Below are 25,425 nucleotides of genomic sequence, written 5' to 3'. Positions count from 1 at the left end.
TGCAAAATCTCTAACAGGATCCCCACACCTACCTTGTGTTATTTGTAATACTTCTGTCTTCTTATGTGACAGAGGTGCAGCGTCCCACTCAGGACACGTGGGAACTGCAAAATAGCTTAAAACGGCATTATCCTATTGCATGTCATTTTTTGTACTACAACACCTGTTGTATCCCTGTTCATAGGCTGGCTAGGTGTAATTTATACATCCCACCACTAGATGGGGATAGCACTTAGGTCATATAAATACCTAGGTCAGGCCTGGTGAGACAGATTAGTGGGATGGTTCTAGAGTCTGGAAGATTTGGTTAGAGAGTAGCAGAGTCAAGTGGTTACTCTGGGGCTACATACCACAGATTTGTGGGTGAAGCCAAATGCAGAAATGAGGTAGAGCCAAGGTATGAGGCGCAGGAGAGCGTTTTCCTCCTGTGACCTTCTTAGATCCTAGAACCTACAACCAGAGGATAGCGTTTTCGTCCCTGGAAGAAGTTAACCAAGCTAAAGAGAGACATCGGTGATAACAGCCATTTCTAAAGGCTTAATGAGCACCTTTGCACATGGTGGAGGACAATCTAGCTACAGGCAGCCTCACCATACTTTGAAGAATACAGATTAGCTACCTGTTCAAGGGCTTGGAAGTCACAGAAACGAGAAGGACTAAGCATACCAAATAAGCATTACAGGCAACCTCACCAAATAGCTCTGATTTACTAGGGATCTGAAGCAAAGTCACCTACCAGAACTACTTCTACAGAACCTTCAAGCTAAGCTAAACCCAGCCAAACCTATTAACAGTGGATCAACAGAATTCCTTTTAAATTGCAAAATAATGTATTCTGTCTGGATGTAAATGCTGCAACTGGAACCAACATCAGTAAAAGTTGCGAGTTGTATCTTACCACTGTCTACCTCATTATTACTACCTATGGTGGTACCACCATTAACGGTACTGGCGTCACGACAAATACCATCAAGGGACTCAGCCTCAACAAGCACCCTAAGCACCCCTGACATCAAGGGCACCTCAACCTCCATCTTGGCTGATGCTTCCCTACCACAGAGCGTGCCCCGGAGGATTTTGTGCTGTCTTCCTCAACACTGTGCTGCCAGCCCGTGAGTAAACCGATGAACTGTGTTGTTATTTGGCTCCTCATCGGCCCACCGTGCACCTCACGTGTTGCCCCTGCGGTTCTGGCTGGCTGCAGAAGCACCACTCAGGCACCATAGAACTGGGTGGGACTGCTATCTCTGCACTCTCTATAGCTATGCCAATAAAGAAGGGGTTGACCGAGTTTGGTCCCATTCCCTTTTCTTATAGGCAAAATGAACCATGTCTCCATGAGTGGCTGGCCGTGCAGCCCCCAAGGAGTGGGAAGAGGGGTTTGGTTGAAAAATGATTGTGCTCTCCTGCCCCAGGATAGATGGTGGATGAGCAGAGGAAATGCAGAAGACACTCAGACCCTGGCTTAGAGGAAACCAATGCATTACTGAATGCATTAGTAAATGACGTTGTAGTGCTCAAACATGAAAAATGAGCTTTCCGTGTACACTTGACCTTGGTCTACTAGATGAATTTAGGGTCAACCGTACAGAAGCTTGAATTCTAGGCTGTAATCAGAGCACTACTCCATGTATGATTGTGTAGACATAGAAATGTGTGGGTGATTGCACTCGAGTAACAATACACCTTATTTTCCACTTTTTAACTATGAAAATGCAAGAGTACTCTATGTACATCAGCAGCGAAAATCATTTATACGGACAAAAAATACTGCCAACAAGCATAGAGAACCACAGAATAGATAAGGTTTTAAAGGGAAGGGTTTTTCTTTTTGTTGTGTGGACACCACGGAAATAAGCTTGATAATGCTGTTGTCTGAAAAACCGTCACTGCTAAAGGGTAAATGATGAGTTTCTCACTTTAAAATATGCTAAAATGGTCACTAAAAAGATCTGTACATTATGGGGTACATTGATTAAGGCTGTCATTTTAGACGCCGGTTTTAATAAAGCCCCATAGCTGAGGATGTATCTGCTGAAGTCAGGAAAACGCGCAGGCCTCTCCATAACTTCGGCGCATCCAGCGCTAGTTCCAAATGTAAGATGGCTTCTGAGCTGTCTTACATTTAGAGCATTTTCTACACCTAAACCAGGCATAGAAAATGATGAATAAGAAGGGCCTGGCAGCCCATCCCCTTTCCCGCTCATGCAACAGCAACAATCTTAGACCTGGCATAAGAAGGCAAAAGTCGCAGATAGCGCCTGAAATATGCCTAATTTAGCCGTATTTCAGATTAATAAATTACCTCCTATTTATCCAAATAGGTTATATATAGGTAGAAAATAGTTAACTGGCAGTTCTCAGTGTATTTGTCGGGAGACAGGCTACCCATGACCATCCCGGCTAGAGTTAGTTGAGATTGTGCTTCTGATCAAGCTAGAATAAAGACCTGCTTTGGTGTGCTCTACCAAGTAGGCTCTGAGCGAGAACTCTTATGCAGGAAAACACCATTCCTAAAAGTGGAAACTGCCAGAAAAAGCTTTGCTGAGGATTATCCCCTGAGAGAAGGCAGTACTGAGTATTTACAGGAGGTTGAGGACCAATTCAATGCATTCCCATTGAAGTCAATCAAGACGGGATAAAATAGCATTTTTTTAAACTCCAAAATACATTGTTCACGGGGGCTGATTAGCATAGTGATCTTCCCCGGTCTTTAGTCAAGTCAAGTTTCAGTTTGCAATGATCATTATGTCATTCATTTTCAGACCCAATGGCCTGTAGTTTGCACCCTGCCCTTAGTTTTAGCCTTTCCCTCCCCCCCTGCAGACTCTGTGAGGGGGGCACTCTCCAGTATTTGTACACCGATACACAGTATATGTGAAACTCAAGTGTGCTCTTTTCCATATCTATTCATATGTAATGTATTCTCTATTACAGTATAGTTTGTGATCTGTCTTCCCTGAAGACTTGGATGCTTTCCTGTCTCTCCATACCCTGATCTCCCCAGTACAACTCCCTCCCCTCCCTGCAATATGTTTTCAAATTCAGAAATAGCAACACAGAGAGCTGACACAGACAGAGACAACATATTGTCAGATTTCCTGAAGAGATGTACAGACAAACTCTACCTGAACAAAATGGGGAATTTTCTGTGAAGATTAGTTAGTAAGTTGCTTAATTTTGTGTTTAGAAAGCAAATGGAAAAATATATCCTTTCAGATGGGATGAACACCAGGTTCACTGATTGAGCACTAGTGCAGCAGGGAATTCTGGGTAAAACCAGCTCATTGTCTATGATCCCACCAGGAAATTAAAGGGACCTAAGCATTGAGAGAGTCAGGTGAAGGTCAAATGGAGCTTAGTATGACTATTAATAAAACCTTACATATGAAAGGGCTGAACTGCCGGGAGTTCTGCTCCAGTTCTCATTTGCAAGCTCCTTATGGTACAGATTAATTACAGTAATATCCATATTCCTTAAATAAAAAGCAATTCCAGGAGGCTCGTAGATTGCACTTCCAGATGCAACATAAACAGGCCAAATACAGCAATAATCATATTAGCAGTTAATCAAAGTTTCTTCATTTTCTCCTCCTAGCATAACATCTATGAATTAGTCACTGATTCATAATCAGAATGGCAGAAGCGGTGTAGACTGACCCTTATGAAGGTGGCTACTAGAAAAGGCGTGAACTTGGGGGGTGGGCTCCGTCTCTGTGTTTATAGTCAGGGGTTGTTTCTTTGAGACTTGACAGATCTCCAACGTGATATGGAACATTACCGTATGGGGCTGCATAAACCGCATGTATCTATGTGATTCCATGCCACTGTGATACAGTGACTGCATTTTGACTGCTATTATTGCAATTTGATTTTGATCACGTAGGATCCCATTATACTCAATGATGTATTGTGCAATTGCTAATTTTATGCAATACGTAATGCCATTTTAATATTTCTACCTTCGAAAAAGAAGGCTCTTCCTCTTAAACGGCTGAGAATCGCATGCAATTTTTCGTACTGTGTGTCATTCCCTGCAATGCATTGCTTTTGCACATGTAGGATTTTACAATGCTGTCTTGTACAAGAGCGCAGCATAAAATACAGCATGCGATGAGCCACTTTAACCCCTGGCCTTAGGGTACGTCCACACGGCCAGGTTTCCTGATGCAGTTTCGGAAGCCAAAATCAAAAGTGAATTAAAAAGAGAAGTTGTATCTGTTCTTTATGCTTTCTCTCGTTTTATGATCCTCTCCTGATTTAGGCTTCCAAAACTATAGGCAGAAACCTGACCGCATGGCCGTACCCTTACAGGTAAGTCCTCAGCTTCCTCAGCTTCTTTTGAAGTGCCTGACAAGTAGTGTTGAGCGTAAATATTCGAATCGCGAATTTTAATCAGGAATATCGGCCACTTCGAGAATTCGCGAATATTTAGAATATAGTGCTATATATTCATATTCACAAATAGTGTTGATCGCGAAATATTCTAATCGCAAATTTATTACGAATATCAGCACTTAGCAACATCCCTAGCAACCAATAGGAAAGTTGCCTACCCCTTAGTGTTGATCGCCAATATTCTAATCGTGAATTTTTATCGCGAATATATTACATTGCTGATTTTCGCAATCAAGTAAATAATGACTGGAGAACACGAATTCTCAAATTTGTGAATTTATGGAGTACATTCGGCCAAATAATCGCGAAATGTTGCGAATTCGAATATTGCCCTTGCCGCTCATCACTGACAAGTAGACAAAACACGGGAACGTCAAATCTACTAATTCAAGCAATTACAGTTGAGGTTAAGGTATCATGCTCTAGAGCAGGGATGGCCAACCTGTGACTCTCCAGCTGTTGTAAAACTACAACTCTCACCATGCCCTGCTGTAGGCAGTCTGGGCATGATGGGAGTTGTCGTTTTTTTAAAAGATGGAGAGCCTCGAGTTGGCCATTCCTGCTCTAGAGCAACGGTGGCATATGGACTGCAATTTTGGTCTGTAGAACCACATTGCAGTCCATGTAATGTCTCTGCACGCTGCTCGTATTCCTCAGTCTTCTAAGGCTGGGTTCAGACCTTAGCGTACGGGATGGAGCGCTCTGTATGCGCGATTGTACGCGCGTGTACAGACGCGGCTCCGGAACAAACGAATGCCCATTGTCGCGCGTTCCCGCTGAAGTCTATGTACGGGAACGCGCGACAAGACGCCCCAAAGAAGCTCCTGTACTTCTTGGGGCGTCGGGCGTTTTACAGCGCGATCGTACGCGCTGTAAAACGTTCAGATGAGAACCAGGCCCATAGGGAAGCATTGGTTCTTGCCTGTTGAGCGTTTTACAGCGCGTAGGAACGCGCTGTAAAACGCTCAGGTCTGGCCCCAGCCTAAGGGATGATAAGGTGGCTGTATGTGAAGAGATGATGCACACGGGAGCAGCAGGGGCCCCTAGATGATTATTGGCTGTGTGTCCAGTAACCATACAGCATAAATACCAGGTAGGCTCATGTGCAGGAGCTTCTAGGAATGGGCACATCAGCAATAATTAGACAAGAACCTACAGCATACAGAGGTGAAGGACCCTTCCAAGCCCTGGAGATTCCCGGTAATGCATATTATCAAGCAGTTCTTCTGCATTGTCCTAATCTCCTTTTGTAATATATTTATGCTGCAGATTGAATTGAAGGATAGAGCACTATAAACCAGATTTGGGAAGGGTTAATCACACAATCTGCGGTGCCATCAGATTTCTGATTAAAAGTCGGAGAGAAATAGGCAGGCAGACTGGAAGAGCTGAGGGGGTGCTTGCCGAGTTTTAACAAGATATAAAATGAAAATTTTCTTTTCTTGGCCCAGAAACGATGTGTTTTCGCTAGCATAATACAAGCATAAAGGGAGCTGAGATCTTTGCAGCGCCGGCCCTCAGCTGTAATGAATCTTTATTCATTCGGAAAAAGGAGGAAAAAAAAGTTTGTTTTATATCAGGAGGAGAACATGATTTTTACTTTAGGTACATGACTTGTAGACAAAGAACTGTAAGGCAGCCAGACTGAGGAGGGATCCTGCAAGACGCCTTATCAGGAAGGAGCGTGTTAGGATAAGGCTGCCTTTAATTGGATGCGGCACAGAACTGCATCCGCATTGCACTCATTACATAAAATAAAAGTCAAATTAATTACTTAAGAACCACGAGGTCGGGAAGGTCTATATGTCACGACAAATGGGCAGCGTTATTCTCTTCTTCCTGGCAGCGCTTGCCCTGATAACCGTTACATCACCTTGAGGATATCAGCAGATACTCAGTGCCGGTTATAAAGGTTAAAGTTTTTTTTTAGGATTTAGATATTGATGACCTACCTCAGGATAGGTTATCAATATCAGATTGATGGGGGTCGGACACCCAGCACCCAATCCTACCCTCCCAAATAGATGTTTCAGGCAGCCGCCGATGCTGGAAACTATTCAGAGCTGGAAGCAGGCAGCGCCATACACTGCATAGTGGCCGTGCTGGGGTACTGCAGCTCAGATCCTGAATGCTGCTGGCCCCAGAAACTACACAGTGTATCTATACTCTATAGTTTCCTGTACCGTGAATGCCCAAACCAGCTGATCGATGGATAGGTCACCAATATTAAAATCCTGGAAAACCCCTTTAAAGTAATAACTGGAGTGGGTGGACTACAGTACCCAGAAAGATTTTCAAAATTAGGGTTATTCAGGTTAGAGATTGTGGGGAGATCTAATTACTATGTATAAATATATCAGGGGTCAGTACAGAGATCTATCCCATCATCTATTTATCCCCAGGACTGTGACTAGGGGACATCCTCTGCGTCTGGAGGAAAGAAGGTTTGTACACAAACATAGAAGAGGATTCTTTACGGTAAGAGCAGTGAGACTATGGAACTCTCTGCCTGAGGAGGTGGTGATGGTGAGTACAATAAAGGAATTCAAGAGGGGCCTGGATGTATTTCTGGAGTGTAATAATATTACAGGCTATAGCCACTAGAGATGGGTCGTTGATCCAGGGAGTTATTCTGATTGCCTGATTGGAGTCGGGAAGGAATTTTTTATTCCCTTAAAGTGGGGAAAATTGGTTTCTGCCTCAGTTTTTTTTTTGCCTTCCTCTAGATCAACTTGCAGGATGACAGGCCAAACTGGATGGACAAAGGTCTTTTTTCAGCCTTATAAACTATGTTACTATGTTATTACTACTTGGGGCACTATGGGGCATTGTTACTACTGAGGGTTCTGTGGGGGCATTAATATTATTGGTCACAATATGGAAGGCAGTACTATATATTGGGACACTCTTTTAAAGCATTATCACTGTAAGGGGCACAATTACTAATAAATTATTACTATAGGCGGGACTTTTGGGAACACTTTGTCGTACACGTAGAGCATACGGCACCACCTACCAATTACTTCCACTGATGTCTCCTCTGATGTAGATGTTCTCTTTCCTCTTCTTCTCTTTTTCGGCCCAGACAACAGATGACTACTTATTTCAGCCATGTCTTGTCTCTGCAGAGTTTGCCTCAAAGACATCTAAGACCTCTTTTATTTACAGTAAGCCAATCCAGCAGGCTGTTCTGACCATTAACAGCCTGCCGAATCCATGAATACCAGACGCTACCTACCGTACGCTGCTGAGGTACTGTCGGAGATCCGGAAGCAACCCGGCAAATATGCCGAGAAGCGGCCGGACAAATACCGCTGCACGCATCAGTTTTCGGCTGGCCGCTTCTTGGCATATTTGCTGGGTTATTCACACATAAAGTGACAGATTTGCAAAAAATGGCCTGGTCCTTAAGTTGAAATATCGCTGTGTCCTTAAGGGGTTAAAAAAGGAACTCCTGCCACATGATTTTTATTTGAAGAACTGTATATTCTTCAAGATAGGCTTTCTAAATTTGATCCACTTCCTCGGGTCTGGGTGGTTTTTAAGATTAGTACGGTAGGTACAAATATTGGGGTAGTGTTCAGTTTTTAATCTAAATACCATGATGTAAAGGTATTTTTCGGAATCCCATGATCTTACATTGGCAAACTGGGCCCACCTTTCAACCAGAGGCGTAACCTGTATCTCCTGGGCCAGGGACGCTCAACCTTTGGCCCTCCAGCTGTTGTAAAACTATAACTTCCACCATGCCCTTCTGTAGGCTGATAGCTGTAGGCTGTCTGGGAATAATGGGAGTTGTAGTTTTGCAACAGCTGGAGGGACGCAGGTTGAGCATGCCTGTCCTGGGCACTACTTAAAATTCTGTAAGAGACCCTCCGCCTACCATGTGTCCTTCATAACACTCCTGTCTCAATAAGGCAGAGGAGCTTTTTGGACCCCCTCAGGTACAGGGCTCTGATACAACTTCTAGCTCTGCTGCCCCTATAGCTACTACTCTGTTTAGAGTGCAAATTGCGAGACTAAGGCCTCATGGCATGGGAAATCTAATACAGTGCCTACAGAATTCTATGAACCCATGTCATACTTCTATTTGCTTCTGTGCTTCTAATTTTACAGAGGCACAAGAACGTTTCTTCTCACAAATTCTGTATGACTACATAGTATATGTTGAAAAAAATGGTGACATGCCGGGTTATGGAGATATTCTTTACTTACACCACTGCTTCTAGTAAAAAAATAACACAGTGCCTAAGGGAACCACCATGGTGGCACACTGGAGGTGGATAATACAGACTTGTAGGATTGTGCACTGTGGCATTAAGAAGTAGAAGAATTCTGTATACTTTTCCTGTAGTAAACCAATAATGAACTGGTCCACTGGCTATATGTACAATAGCACATCATTAAAACCCAACTCATTTAGCTGCTGATGGCTTCTTGGCTCCGCTTCCTCTCTCTTGTAGCACATCTACATGTCAAGTTCTTCTTTTTATTGACCAGAACAGGTTAATAGAGTGAGCAGAATTTCTGCTCTGATGTACGTTCTGATCATGAATACGTTAATTATTTTACCTTGGCTGGCACAGCTTGGCATCTATAAAGAGGAAGAAACGTCCCCTTGTATCAGACGCACTGCAGGTACTCAACGAGAAAGACTTCACATGGACCCTAGAGATCTTCTCTCAATATAATTTGTGTGCATGACCCAGAGAAGTATACAGACAGTAACAAGAGGTCAGGATACGGAGTGCTTTTGCTCTCATTCTATCTGTCAAGTTGAGAAGGGCGGCTTGGAACATATGGCATGGAGCACATTCACTGTGTGTCAAAAGAGCAGATAGCTGACAGTGACTGCCTTTATCTCCGTACGAACAGGCTTTTACGGGACTCATGTCCCAACTGGCTCCATACTGCATAGACCAGTACATCTTAACTGCGAACAGGGGAGTAGCTAAAAGCTTAAGGGCCCTGGAGCTAGAGTTCAGCTTGGGCCCCCTTCCCTCAGTACTTTGTGGCCTTTGTGCTGCCTGAGGCAAACATTGAAACGCCCCCCCCCCCCCCATATGCCAAATTCTTGACCTAACCCCTTCCCTCCAGCCAGAGGTGTAACTTGACCAGCATGCACTTTCTATAATACCGGTGTCTTATGTGGCACAAGGGTCTTTGGGCCCCCTCAGGCTCCTGGACCCGGTAGCGACTGCTACCTCTGCACCCCCTACAGCTACACCCCTGACTGGAAAGAATTAGATTGAGCACTATGATACTAAAACGGTGTACACCACATAGTGTGAAATATCTGTGTTCTGCCCTTTCAGTTCCTCCTTACCTTTCTATATCTTTCACCTATGTGCAGTTTGCAACCATTTTTAATGTCTGTAATGCTTCTGCAAATGGCTTGCAAATAGTTGTGATGACAACTACCCTACTTCAAGTCTACAGCTTTCATAGAAACCGATACAGACCTATGTGTCTCCATGTTTACAGACTACAAACAATCTCTTTGTAGTCTGATGCTCCCATCAATGTGCCCAGATTTAAAGGGCTATTCCAGTAATTCCAAGTTATCCGCTATCCAGTGGGGATAGGGGATAAGTACTAAATTGGTAGGGGTTCGACTGCTGGGATCACTGGGACATAGGGTTAAAGGGAACCTGTCATCAACTTTGTGCTGCCCATACTAACGGCCGAATAAAGTAGAGACAGGTGAGATGATTTCAGCGGTCTGTCATTTATAAGGTAAAAGTAAGTGGTTGCCAAGGACCAACATTACAATCATTGCAGACTGGGCCTGGAAAAGAGTCCCGGCCACCTGAGAAGAGTCCTGGTTATCCATGATCTCCTGTTCTCCTGCTGATGACTGACAGTCTCCTACCTAGTTTTCTCCCTATCTCTCTAGGAGAGAACTGCCAATCATCAGCAGATGGGTGAGAGAGCAGGAGATTAGGAATAACCAGGACTCTTCTCAGGTAGATGTGACTCTTTTCAAGGCCTGGGCTGCAATGATTCTGATGCTGGTTCTCAGCAACCACTGACTTTTATCTCATAAATGACACAGCGCTGAAATCAGCATTTCTGTCACTATTTTATGCTGCCCTCATTGAGGTCAGCATAAAGTTGAGGACAGGTTCCCTTTAATTTCCTCTGTTCTTCCAGCTGCAAGAACATAATTTGAATGGAATAGTGGTCAAGCATGCACACAGTGATCGATGGAACCAACAATTACAGCGCCTATAGGCAACAATCGAATGGGTTTTCTGACTTTTTTATCCTCAGGGTAAGTCACCAGTGTCTAATCGACAGGGCTCGATTCATTTACTTGAATAAGACTGGGCTGCGCCTAGGCCTTGTAACCAGTGAACATGATGTCATTGGCCTAGGGTAAGCTGCAAGAAGACTGCGATGCTCACAGGAGTGCCGCGACCTTCTCAAACAGCTGAATTTGGCGTAAAATGCTCCCAAATCTGGCACGTGTCTGGTACACAGTGTCACACCAAGACTGTCCCATTTATCTAAATGAAGCTTGCAGAAATCCTTGTGTTTGCTGCAAAGGAAACCCTATTCAGCAGAATGGAAATTATTTTCGATCCCAGAAATTTCTGCATCAAATCTGCAGTGTGTGAATCTACTCTTACCCTCCATTGTCGCAGTAGCGATTATTCCGGACTCCGGAGTAATCTGACTTCTCGTAAATTATAAGGCTGGGATTGTGATTGTAAACTGTTTGTGACGAACCGCCTTTCACATCTGCTCATTAACACCTCTTCAAAAAACACTTAAAACAGGCAACAATGAAAAGATAGCCAGCATTTTTCAAAACTAGAAATTAATGTTGCAGAAATAATAGGAGTTTGCGTCCGGAGCATCATTAAATAGTCAGTAAGTACAGCAGGGAATTGATCATAGTCTGGGAGACAGGATTGTGACCACAAACAATTAAATCCGGTTAGAATCACATTGTGTTTCCCTGTAGGGCACTTACTCAGAAGAGCATGTTGTCGTCTCTGCCGAGCCCCTTATAAGTGGGATATTTCTACCGAACATGTATTCCAGCTTGCTTCATGGTGTTGCACTAATGTAATGCGACATTGCTTACATAGTGTGTATATGGGGTAATTACCCGCCTGTCTGATTGCTGGTGCAAATGACTCACTTATAGGGCTCATGCACACAACCGTATAGTTCTTCAGTGAGCTATGCATATTTTTTTTTTAGATAGCACACTGTCCAATTCATTTCTACGGGGCCATGCTCATGCACTACCCCAAAACAAAGTACTTCCAAACTCTTCATGTCATGCAATGCTATTTTATGCTATTTGTGGGGTTTCGCTCTGGTAGATAGGGTAAGCGGACGCAGTACAGAGGCAAAAGACAAGTTCTTAACGCAAAACTTCTGTATTTTATTTACACTTTAGGCAAATGCACAAAACAATGCATTACTTTACAGTCTTGGTGTTTACTTCACACACAATGGAAAGTTCATATAAGACAAGTCACTTCTGCCTCCAGCAGTCCATAGCAGGCTTTAGGGGGCCTGTTTCCTCTGCCCATGGGTCTCAGCCCTGCAACCTGGCACCAAGCCTCAGATCCCAACACAGAGATCCTGCTGCCGAGCCCAGCTGCCTATTTAAGGACAGCCAGGTACTGCCAAAAACCCGGACTGGCAATTAAAACCCAGTCCGGTATTTAACCCCACCTGGCTGCAAATCAGCCCAGCAGCACACGCTGGGAGGAAAATACCTGTTTTCCCAAACCATTCCCCTCACTGTGTCACATATTTTTTATGTTCATACCTTGTAATGTACCAGCATAGCTTCTGTATGGATGAGACAGGGTTAAGGACCCTGACTCAGATCCTGCAGGAAGGTAGGTGTTGACCCTGCATCTGCCCCTAGCTCAGTCTAGTCTAGGCTAGTTTCTGTAGTCTAGCAGAGGAAGAGAGAGAGGAAGCTACCACATGTGCTCCACTCCTCATAGGACTGGACCAAAGTTCAAGAGAATCACCTTCTCTGAGGATTATCTACTGAGTGAAAGACCTCACCATTTCTACAGTACTCCAGAAAGAGAGGAAAGAACCAATAAGGTCCAGAATCTGCATTTCCTAGCATTGAAGCCAATCAGTAAGGTATTTGCTGATCAAAACTAATAGAATTTACTGCAGTGAGAACAAAATTGTTTAGACACCCTTCACACTTGGACATGTGGCCAGTTATATCTTAACCCTGTATCCCTCAGTCTGGTCCATATTTTTTGTGGACAAGAGTACTCATACAGGACAGAGATGCATTTAAAAGGTCACAAACTTTTCAAAAAACTTTTCATATGTCCTAGAGTCATATCAAAAGTTTAGATCAGTGGGGTCTGATAGCTGAGGCCCCCATCAATTCTAAATCTAAACTTTTAATATGTCTCTATGACATAGTAAAAGTTTTTTGAAAAGATAATGACACTTTAACAATACAGAATAAGTGAGCTTGTTGCTTGGTCCAACTCAATGTGGTATACAGAGAAGACCACCCTATTTTCTGACAATTGTGTTTAAGGGGTTTTCCAGGAGTACAGGATTGATAGCCTATCCTCAGGATAGCTCATCAATGTCTGATTGGTGAGAGTCTGACCCCCGTTATCGCTCCTAATCTGCTTTTTGAAGGGGCCATGCCATTCCATGAGTACTGTAGCCTTTTCCTAGGCCAGTGGGATGTTCTTTGGTCAGATGATCTAGGTGCACCTCAGTCCCAATCAAGTGAATGCGTCTGGGCTGCAATACCAAGCACAACCACTATATAACGTATTCTGTGAGGAGGCGCTCAACTGAACACTGCAGCCTTTGGGTTTCGGACCCCCACCGATCAGATATTTATGACCTACCAATAATGTAGTCCTGGAAATTCCCTTCAAGGACTTCAACTGTTACAGTTTTTATACAATATTATGAAATGCTAGCAAGCCCTTAACAGGCTGAAAATCACATCACAAGTGAAGATGGTCAAACAGGGAAGGCAGTGAAGCCCCCCTGAATACTGCTCGAAAATTGCAACAAGGAAAACTATAAAGAGGCAGTATACTAGAATAAAACTTTACTTTTAATAATATATAGGAGATAAAAAGGCCCCTACAGACAAACAAACAAGTAAGACGTGCGTACCCTCAGCGTGGTGTAGGGAGAGAATACTGACGGCTACAATAACACCATAAATGTTAGTGGTGGGCTGGACAGATATAAACGTAGAAGGTCAGGGGAGGGTTTGTTGGTATAAAGTCGGTATAAAATACCCGCTAGCCCTAATGCCTCCCTACTTGTCCTAGTCCACCCTAATAAGTGTGTCCAAAGGACGGGGTCCAAAAAAGCCACGCAAGGGGTGGCCCAGACTGGAACTCTGATCCTGTAATGGAAGCCCTAATGAGGCCCTAACCAGTAGCAAAAAAGGACCTTCCGTACATTGGAACAACACATTGATGCAAATTATTGGAGATATACCCCACCCAAAAACCAGAGAGGATTAGATTAGGAATTCTCAAGTGTCCCGAGGCGTTTCCTCGATAAAGGCCCCAAGATTCTTCAGGGGACACGGGGCGTAAATAATGGTTACCCCCGCCGGCATATAGCCCGATAGCTGGGGAATAACCTGTACAGTTGCTTCAGTCAGTATGTGGCTGAGTTTTTTGGTGGCTGCGGTCTGCGTATGGCTGTGGACCCAAACACGAGCAAGACCCAGGGTGGTGGTGTCTGCAGGAGTAGATTGACCGGCCTGAAAATCACATCACACCCACTAGGTGGCGATACATAGACACATATAGGATAGACATCTCTTGACACGGCATTGCAAAATCATGTTATTTTCCAAAGCTGGTCATCTTGCACCACATATTGCAAAGAGGAAAGGTAAAGAAGGACACATCTGTATATAAATCACTTACATAGGACTACAGATAAACTTTAAAGACGTTATCCCACCAGAATTAAAATTCTTTCCTAATGGAGTTCTTTAGTAATTACTGTAGGTTATTGCTGTAGGAATGGCTGGAATTTCTGACAATCAAAAGTTATTTTTGCTGTGAGCTACAGGCACATCAGAATGTAGTCAATGGGAAACTGTGTGATAAAGGGTCTCTTCTGACCCACTTGGAAAAATGGACAATAGTGGGAAAAAAATCATTAACTAAAAAGGTATCATGGTGTACAACCTATGCATCTGAAAGCAACTCATTCTCTTCTGATACTTCTGTGCATTTTAAATGGCATTTGGGTTTTTAGAATCACTGTACTTTCAACAAATTTCATTTAGTTTAATAGAGAATGGTGTAAATAGTACATTTCTAAATCAGTTAATTAAAAAATGCCTGCATCCTCGCTAAAAAAAAGCTGTAAAGCCATGGCCAATATGGGTCTCACTGCCACCTATTCTGCAGGCCATTGCCCATTGTCAGGCAAGATCTGTCTCTAGTAACAGAGACACAGAAGAGGACTCACAGGAAATTGGGGTGTATCTAAAACAACTGCTTCTACACTGCTTCCGAAGATCACAGGTGTGTGATCTCCCCCCCATCCCCTTATCTGTTCTGTAAGTTTCAGAGCTGAAAACAGACATAGTAGGAAGCAAGAGAAACGATGTCACTGCAGTATAGTGCTAGCAGAAGGGGGATGCCCATTGCTTCTGAGTGAAATGCATCTAGATGTGCAGCTCAAACAGGGAATAATATGGCTGAAAAAGAAACATTTGGGAAGTCCAGACATGGCTGTTCTTTCACAGTTATGTCTGTACAAAGAAGTACAGCCATTATGCAAACCTTTCATCTTCTAAAATAAGTGTAGACACAAATACGTCTGGAAACTGTTACTAGTTCATACAATCACTGCTTTCTATTTTGGAACCAAGACTGTTTTTTTTAAGGTTGCCAAACTGGGCAATCTTTACTAGGGGATCTCCAAGGATGGAAACCCCCGGAGAAAACTATAAATGCCCTGTATTATTATCAATGTATAGTGGTGTTTTTTTTATGTATAATATAATGTGTGTGGGAATTAGATGGCAGTATTATGTGAGTTATTGAAGAGAAAATGATTTTGATACTGCATATATTTGGTTACTATATGGTGGTATTATGTGAGCTGCAATTACAAGAAAAGCTGCTGAAAAAGGAAACCAGATGCCCCAGTAAATGCCTATTCCATAAAATGAGCCATGCTGTAGGCTTCACACCTATTTCTGTATTAGTGAGTTTAAGGGGAATGGCATACGTAATGTCTCTCAGTAGTGTTAATATCGGAAGAGTACAATTAAGGAGTGAAATGGCCAAATAGTTTGAGATTTTAATAAGTATAGCTGTTTACAAAATTTGCAGGAATTAAATCAATGATCTCATTTCCATATGGTTTCGAGACTCGGTAACTGAACATCAGATAGTGCGTTGTTTGCCTTTTCTATTAGTAGAGACCCATTCCCTAGCAACCCAAATACAGAACATCAACTGCAAAAGCAAAGCATGTGTATCCAAGATCTGAAAACCATCTAAGTGGGTACAGTTCAGTTGTTTACATCGCTTGTCTGGCTGTGCATTAGAACAGCTGCAATGAGAATAAAACAGAGGGGGTGAGTTACAAATCCGCCCCCCCCCCCCCCCCCCCCAATTTTTTAGTTTTGTAATTGCAGTGGCAGCCAATGTTGCAGAGTATAATCTTCTTCAGTTTGCATACTATGAATATAGCCTTAGAGGAAATACAGTTGCCCATCAAGTTACAATATTAATTGGTTCTGGAATGACCATCGTATGTTGAAACCATTGTAACTTCAGTCCATAACTCTATGGAAAACTGGTACCGATATCTGGCTAAAACTAGAATACCCCTTTAAGATGTAATATATTTAAAATATATTGCATGTCACCCTTTTTTACGCATAGATATTCCATGACACTTGAATGGGCCTCCATGATTTCCTGTGAGCAGAGATAATATGTTATGCGTTTATTAAAAAAGCCTGGCACAGCACATACGTTTTGATGATTACATTATATATGGCCTACTTTTCCCATTGTTACTGAACACTATGCAAATTATGAAATGCGAAATATACGATCTTCAGCCGGGTCTTGGTTCAAAAGGAAATTTTCGTGCTGCATTGTGATCAAAGTAATGTAGCAATTTTACTGCATTCAGACAGCACAACATAAAAAGCTGTGCGGAGGAGGGGACATTACCGGGAATCAGATATAGAATGTGGGCGACACTCGCGGCACCAGCACTTTGGGAGTCTGATAAAGTACAAATGGAAAATATGTAACCCAAGGAACAAAGTGCATTTGTTAAAATCTTAATCAGTTTTACTCCTGTTGAGTGTACAGAAGGGATTCTTATTTCCTCTTCTGCAATAATCGTCTTATACCAGCTCACAACTTCTTGCTGGTCACCTTTACCCCTCAAGAAGAGCGATATTGAGGATTTAAAGGGGAATTCTACATTATTGGTTATGTAAGATTGGTTAGAAGCACAGGGAAATCCTTTCATAACTTGTAATCTCCAATAAAGAACTAGACTGGAAAAGCCATTAATCTCAGATGGCGGCATTCATATCATTGGATCTCCTTATCTAAGTCTGGGTTACAGGCGTAAATCCAAGCTCTCCAATACAATATTTGAAACAGGGAACATCACTTACCATGTACCATTTATAAGACTAGGGTAATAAAATGGGCCTTAGCCCCCCTCAAGCACCAGGGCCGGGAGTGACTCTTACTGTACCTTTTCCCTACCTGTAGATTAATAAGGAATGAATGCTTCCTAGTATTATTTGCATTGGTTTAGTAGAGTAAAAAGTTGATAGGCAAATCATTGGTGGGTTAGAGTAGTGAGGTGGTTAATGGCATCATCTTTCCATTGGGTTCAACCAAAGAATGCACAGTGGCTTGTCCTTCTCCAGCTCTCCTAAGCAAGCAATAGTTGGAGGGTGCACCCACTCTTCCCTCAGGGCTCACACTGGATGTTCTGAGGCTTTTGCTTAGTGGTCTTTGGGGTGCCCTTGATGTTAGGTAGAAGGGTGCAAGGCATAAGAGCAGAAGCAGATAGGGGATGATGGTGGAGTCAATGACCATGCCCGTTTCATTAGAATAAAGTCTCTTTACTGAATAGATGATGGGAGTTGAAGTACAAAGAGCAGCAATAAGCACAGTTCCAAGGTATATTAAAGAGTAGGCTTTTCCCAATAGCTGTGTATGGACAGTAGCAACGATGGTAGTATTTCTCCCTGAGTCTCACTCCAAGTACTCTTTGCAGTCCTCTCAAATAACCACGGGCATGCAATTTCACTTACTTTAATGCTTTCCCAGCTGCAAGGTGCAGAACTCAGATCCAGGTGACCAGTCCATCTCAAACTGTAGTGGGCTCTGAAGCAATATACCCTTTCCACAAGCAGTAAAGTCTATTGTCACAAACAAGTATTACCTTACTGTCTTCTCAGCACGGCCTATGTGATTCTCGACCATCTATAATAATATCTGCACTATTTTCCTCAGGGGTAGATTTCACTTGAGTTGTTTTGTAGAAGTTTTTCAGTCTCAGGAATGGTGTTTTCCTGGATGGGACTTCTCTCCAGACCTATGTCTCAGGAGCTCACGCATACATATAATGCATCTAGCTGTCATGAATAAACAATCTGTACTATCCAGCAACCTAACTAGGGCTGCCAGTGTTAACTATTTATTGCTCATACATAAACATTTACAGTATACATTGTGCAAGAAAAAGAGTACTTTAACAAATCACAACATTTAACTCTTGGCATAAAATTACTCTCCCTTGTTGGCAGATGTGAAGAGAAAGATGCGTCGGACCTGCTGGATTCCAGTATGCCCGATTCTTTTGTTCTCTAGGTCACCACCAGAGGAGTTTGATAGCAGCTTATTCAGCTTTCCCTGTTAAAAACACGTTCATGCTCAGCCGATAGCTATAGTGTTAACTTCTGTATTTCTACAGCTGCCTCTAGGTGGCGCTCTTTGTGCAGAGATTTACACTATCCAACAGTCGTATAAATATGCATCCATATTCCCCACTGGCTGCTACAGGCAGTCAGAAATTCATCATACAGTGGGGGAAATAATTATTTGACCCCTCACTGATTTTGTAAGTTTGTCCAATGACAAAGAAATGAAAAGTCTCAGAACAGTATCATTTCAATGGTAGGTTTATTGTAACAGTGGCAGATAGCACATCAAAAGGAAAATCGAAAAAATAACTTTAAATAAAAGATAGCAACTGATTTGCATTTCATTGAGTGAAATAAGTATTTGAACCCTCTAACAAAAAAAGACTTAATACTTGGTGGAAAAACCCTGGTTTGCAAGCACAGAGGTCAAACGTTTCTTGTAATTGATGACCAAGTTTGCGCACATTTTAGGAGGAATGTTGGTCCACTCCTCTTTGCAGATCATCTCTAAATCCCTAAGGTTTCGAGGCTGTCTCTGTGCAACTCTGAGCTTGAGCTCCCTCCATAGGTTTTCGATTGGATTAAGGTCCGGAGACTGACTAGGCCACTCCATGACCTTAATGTGCTTCTTCTTGAGCCACTCCTTTGTTGCCTTTGCTGTATGTTTTGGGTCATTGTCGTGCTGGAACACCCATCCACGACCCATTTTCAGTTTCCTGGCAGAGGGAAGGAGGTTGTCGCTCAGGATTTCACGATACATGGCTCCGTCCATTTTCCCGTTTATGCGAATAAGTTGTCCTGTGCCCTTAGCAGAAAAACACCCCCAAAGCAAAATGTTTCCACCCCCATGCTTGACGGTGGGGACGGTGTTTTGGGGGTCATAGGCAGCATTTTTCTTCCTCCAAACACAGCGAGTTGAGTTAATGCCAAAGAGCTCTATTTTGGTCTCATCAGACCACAGCACCTTCTCCCAGTCACTCTCTGAATCATTCAGGTGTTCATTGGCAAACTTCAGACGGGCCTGCACATGTGCCTTCCTGAGCAGGGGGACCTTGCGAGCCCTGCAGGATTTTAATCCATTGCGGTGTAATGTGTTTCCAATGGTTTTCTTGGTGACTGTGGTCCCTGCTAATTTGAGGTCATTAACTAACTCCTCCCGTGTAGTTCTAGGATGCTTTTTCACCTTTCTCAGAACCATTGACACCCCACGAGGTGAGATCTTGCGTGGAGCCCCAGAGCGAGGTCGATTGATGGTCTTTTTGTGCTCCTTCCATTTTCGAACAATCGCACCAACAGTTGTCACCTTCTCTCCCAGCTTCTTGCTAATGGTTTTGTAGCCCATTCCAGCCTTGTGCAGGTCTACAATTTTGTCTCTGACATCCTTGGACAGCTCTTTGGTCTTTCCCATGTTGGAGAGTTTGGAGTCTGCTTGATTGATTGATTCTGTGGACAGGTGTCTTTTATACAGGTGACTAGTTAAGACAGGTGTCCTTAATGAGGGTGACTAATTGAGTAGAAGTGTCTAACCACTCTGTGGGAGCCAGAACTCTTAATGGTTGGTAGGGGTTCAAATACTTATTTCACTCAATGAAATGCAAATCAGTTGCTATCTTTTATTTAAAGTTATTTTTTCGATTTTCCTTTTGATGTGCTATCTGCCACTGTTACAATAAACCTACCATTGAAATGATACTGTTCTGAGACTTTTCATTTCTTTGTCATTGGACAAACTTACAAAATCAGTGAGGGGTCAAATAATTATTTCCCCCACTGTATATAGCTGCCAACACGGTACCAAATTTGCCTGGACTGTCCTACATTTTCACATACAATCCCAGCAAATGGAGTTGGCTCTATCATACAGGTTTGGGGCAGGTCTGGGGTGGGGCTTAAATGCCCCGCCTTTACCAACACATATGTTGGTAAGTATGATCATGTCTCTGTGGCTGTGGAGTCCCGTTGGCATAGTGAATGCTCCATGGGTGGAGGAGGCATTCCCAGCCAAGTGCTAAGACATCAAAAATCAAGTACGTCCCAGATGTAAGTTCAGTGAAAAAACACAGGGAAAGATTTCTGAAAGTTTTTAAAAGGAAGCTGTCCTTGTCCCCATAGTAACCAATCACAGAGCAGCTTTAATTTTGTATTCTGCTCTTGAAAAATAAATGCTTCACTGTGATTGGTGGCTATTGGCAAGCCAGTTTCATAGATCTGCCCCATAGTGTATTACTTAAAGTGGTTGTCCTGAATTATTTTGTATTTGCATGTAATTTGAGTTATTCAATAAAATTTATTGGTATAGCACCACCTGCTGTTTGTTTTTTCTTATTATTTCTTTGACCTGCTTTCTCAAAAGGCCGCACATGCTCAGCTTCATCTTTCAACTGCCTCCTGAGTTATGATAGGTAGAGCTGAGACACGCCCCCTTAGCTGCAGCAGAAAGGACACTCCCCTTGAGCTGTCAGGTTGATGTAAATCTAGCAGAGCAATGAATGGGGAGATCTCTGGATCCATGTGAGGTACAGGGCTGGTTCTAGTTTTGTTAGAAAGAGATTGTCATGTACTATGTGATCTCTGATTTTCATTTTTTTACACTAGTAATGGGATAACCCTTTTAATAAATATATGAAAAATATCAAACTATACCCATTTGTAGTGACCAAGAAGACGAACGTAGGGGGTAATACAAGTTTATAGAGCTAAATTTTTTGACAGGTGCAACAGTAAGGGATCAGATCAAGGTCTCACTAGAACATAACATGCACACAAGGAATGTCGAATATTTGCAGCACTACATCCTAGTACTGCACATAATCCTCTGACATATCCGAGAGATGCTTTCTCCTTCAAATAGATGATTTATAATAGGAGCAGCAGGTCATTGCTAGACCAGTGCAGCGGAAATGACCCAATGTCTCCCCCGTGACACCCCGGTATCAAATCCATCAAAAGCAACCATGTCTTTTTGTGGAGAATACAACCGACCTTACACACCCTCGGCTGAGTGAAAGAAATAAGACATTAGATGAAATATACTCCATGCTATTTTTGGCTTGGATATAATGGAGAAGTTTTCACTAATAACTAGAAAACGGTTTTGTTAAGGTTACTTTTTTCCCCGTCGGTTCTGCATTGTATGGAGAATGAATTTGCCATACATTAGAAATACTACTTGCCTTTCAAATGGCAATAAAACATGCATGATATCAGTCTCTATAAGTTAGTTGTGTAAGGAAAAGTGTCTGGTCAATGGACAAAAAAGACAAAAGTTAACCCTATAATTTTTTTTTTTATAATCCTGGACCACAAGATATAAGGGAATTGATTCTACATGAATCAAATTTATCACAAATTACCAAAAATATTCTAATTTCGGCAAATCTGAAACTTTTGAGATGCATCTCACAAAAGACGCTCCAAATGGAGGCCTACAATTTACAGATCAAAAGACAGAGAAGGAGGCAACTGACACCAATAATGGATCATGGAAATTGAAAGAAAAAAAATCTGACAATGCAGTGTGCTCTAATAGCATTGCCAAGAAGAGTCTATCTTCAGTCTTTAGTTCTACTGAGGGCTGAGGACGCCTGTGTGTAACATACTGAAGCTTCCAGCCTGCCTCTTGTCACCACCCCAGTCCCTGACTATGTACATGTGCCCTAACTATCACTGTTACACACAGGTGTCTTCAGCGCTCAGTAGAACTGAAGACAGAAGACAGACTCTCATCAGCAACGCTCAGTTAGAGCTTTGCTAAGAAGATGCTTTAAACTGAAATGACGATTGCACTTTAAAGAGCTTGAAAGGGGATGAATACAGTCCTAGGAGACCCCAAAGTATCATGCCCAACTACACAACTTTTCTGAGCAATTGGGGCACTTTCGATTCAGATGAAATGTATCACGAACATATTGAATCTGGTGGCCGATGTCACCAAATTGGACCTGAAATGTATTTTGCTCCTCGCTACTCAGCATACAGTCCTTTTAGGGAAATGTACAGATCTGTATGGCACGCATACAGGTGAACTGTACCTTTGTACACTTCTGAATCCCTACAGAGGTTTTTCTTCTGTTGGGTTCTGTACAACATGTTGGCATCAGAAACCGTATGTACTAGACTTTTCTCTCTTAGAAGCATTGCCTTGGGCTCTGTTCACGTTTGTGTTGATCTTTTTTTTTTTTTGCCAAGAATGGTAGAACCCAGACAAACCCAATTTAAAGATTTATCTAGATCCAAGTATAGCCATTGAAAATAAAGCCATAGTTCTAGCCATGATACCAGTGTAAACAGAACCCTAAAATGGTCTGATGTAGACAAGTAATTTTCAAATACCCGGCTAGATTAAAAACAAAATGAGATGTCCTGTCTCTCTAACCATTTGTAAGGTGTATTAAGTAATGTTGCTCTCATCCATGAAGAAGAAAGCTGGCTCTTTAGTGCCACCTATTGGAATTGACACTAGCAGCAGTATTTTTCCTCATGGACGAGAGCTCATTTACATAGCCTTTTCCAAGGAAGCGCTGCCTGACCTGTAAGACTCTTACATGAGGAGAACCAGAAACCCTATATACTGCTGTTTAGAATTTTGTTTCTGATCCTGGTGATTTTACAGCCACCTTTCTGATCTTATGACGTAACTGTGCGCTGATTGTCATTGCTTATTATGCCCTAACGTGAATAGAAGAAATATGCGTGTGCAGAGCACTAATCTCTGCTAAATTGTGCTGAAAAATTGAAAATGATCTGTCACAATGAGTACGTTTTGAATCCCCCACAATGCTCCATAGGATAACAGTAAGGAGATGCAATTTAGTGTAATCTTCTTCATACAAGTCATTGGGAAGTATGCAATTTATATGTTCAAGGCAAGCCATAGTAGATCAGAGCAATCTAGATGCTGAACCAAAATGTAGGCTGGATTACATATTGGGTTCTCCCTGGACAAAGACCAAATGGTCATTTGATATTTTTCTTGCTTAGACTTTTAATTGTCTGCTTTAATTTCCATATTCTAATCCCTTGAAAACCTAAAGAGGTTCAATTAAATGGTGAATTAAAGGAATTTTATGGTAAATGGAAACTAAAGAAACATAGAGACAGAAAGGTAAGAAAATCAAGACCAACAATAAATTCTACTCTGGCTTTATAAACTGGAAAGTTTTGTAACTAGAAGAATTAAAGGGAATCTGTCACCTGTTTTTATTATTTTAAGCTGTCACCATCGCCATGTTCAATAAACTACCTGATTTCCTGCAGTGGTCTTCTTACTTTATTTCGTTTTGTCATTTTGATAAAAAAAGCTCTTTTTCTGATATGCTAATGAAGCTCCAAGGTGCCCAGAGGGGCATTTTTTTTCCTCTCCGGTGCCCAGTGACGCCCCCCTGCAGTGCCCAGCCTGCCTTAATTTGAATCCCAAGAACGCCTCCTGATCCTGAAATAACCTCCCACAGCCCCGGCAAACAGTTCCGCCCCCTTGCCACGTCATCTTCTACCTTCAAGAAATGCCCCGTTCTTCTTCCTGTCGGCCGCTAGAAATCTCGTGCAGGCGCAGTACCGTTGAAAAGCTTAAAATGCTAAAAGCAGGTGACAGATTCCCTTTAAAGGGAACCTGTTATCAACTTTTCGCTGACCTCACTGAGGGCAGTATAAAGTAGTGACAGAAATGCTGATATCAGCGCTGTGTCACTCATGAGCTAAAAGTAAGTGGTTTCTGAGAACCAGCATCATAATCATTGCAGCCCAGGCCTTGAAAAGAGTCAAATCTACCTGAGAAGAGTCCTGGTTATTCCTAATCTCCTGCTGATGATTGGCAGTTCTCTCCTAGAGAGAAAGGGAGAAAACTAGTTAGGAGACTGTCAGTCATCAGCAGGAGAGCAGGACTTCATGGATAACCAGGACTCTTCTCAGGTGGCCGGGACTCTTTTCCAGGCCCAGTCTGCAATGATTGGGCCTGAGCTGCAATACCAGGCACAGCTCCTGGACAATGTGCTGTGCTTAGTGAGCTGCAAGAAGGCTATGGCCCTCAGAGGGGCGTCAGTGCCTTCTCAAACAGCTGATCGAGGGGGTCCAGGGGGTCGGGTCCCCACCAATCAAAAACTGATGACTTATCCTGAGGATAGGTCATCAATTATAAAATCCTAAAAAACCCTTTTAAATAGACACTGACTCTCTGTGAGGACCACTAAGCTTGCTGTTCCCTTTTTAGAGACTTGCACCCCTTAAGTGTATTGTGCCTTGGCTAGGGCAGAGTAAAAATGGCAGTTGCGACTAACCTGATATTGGAAGCAGTTTTTTTTTTACGTCAAAAACAATGCTTAGGGGGATGATAAGTGTTGAGCGAATCAAAGCATCTGAAGTTTAATTCGATCCAAAGTTTAGGAAAAATTAGCAGAATTTCTTTGCACTTCGTGGTAACAAATCATTTTTCCTAAAATGGTGGCTAGAGTTGTCTTAGAAAGAGCGGAAGAAAAAAACAACCTCATCCACTTGCCTCGCGCGGAGTCCGCTCCTCTCTTGAATGGAAAAGGCCTACCGAAGGACCTGCACTGAGCATGATGACGTCACCGCACGCTCCCTGCTCAACTTTTGAACCCCTTCTTGCCTTGATTGACAGGGCCAGGCATCCTCATTATGCTTTAGCCTGACCCTGTAATCCCATGCATGTGCCATTTTATTTTATTATTGGCACATATGTAATAAACACCATGGCAGTGGGAAAACGGAAACAAGAACTACTGCTCATGTGCCAATCAGCGCTGCATGCGTAAGATTATATAAGGCCAGGCTACAGCACAATGAGTATGCTTGGTTCTATCAGTCAAGGTTAGAGATATGCCAAAGTCAGAAAAGCGGAGGAGCTGAGCTGCACCGAGGGGCTAGGGCCTGGACCCCAGAGCACTAAATCCCTCATTTGCAAATGGACTCTGATTAAGATAGCTCATGAATGGTAATTTGGATTTTCATCATAGAGGTACTGTTTTGATTAGCAGGATGAACCCTACATCTTTTGTGGAAAGTGGACATGACTGTGGCAGCCTGGGCTTCGATTATCATAAGACAGGATTGCTTTGCCGTATGTAAAAGCTGCAGTCGGTTACAAATTTTTGGCA

This window comes from Bufo bufo, chromosome 1 (genome assembly GCF_905171765.1).
Source record: "Bufo bufo chromosome 1, aBufBuf1.1, whole genome shotgun sequence".
Taxonomy (NCBI): Eukaryota; Metazoa; Chordata; class Amphibia; order Anura; family Bufonidae; genus Bufo; species Bufo bufo.
Note: the sequence above shows the minus strand (reverse complement) of the source record.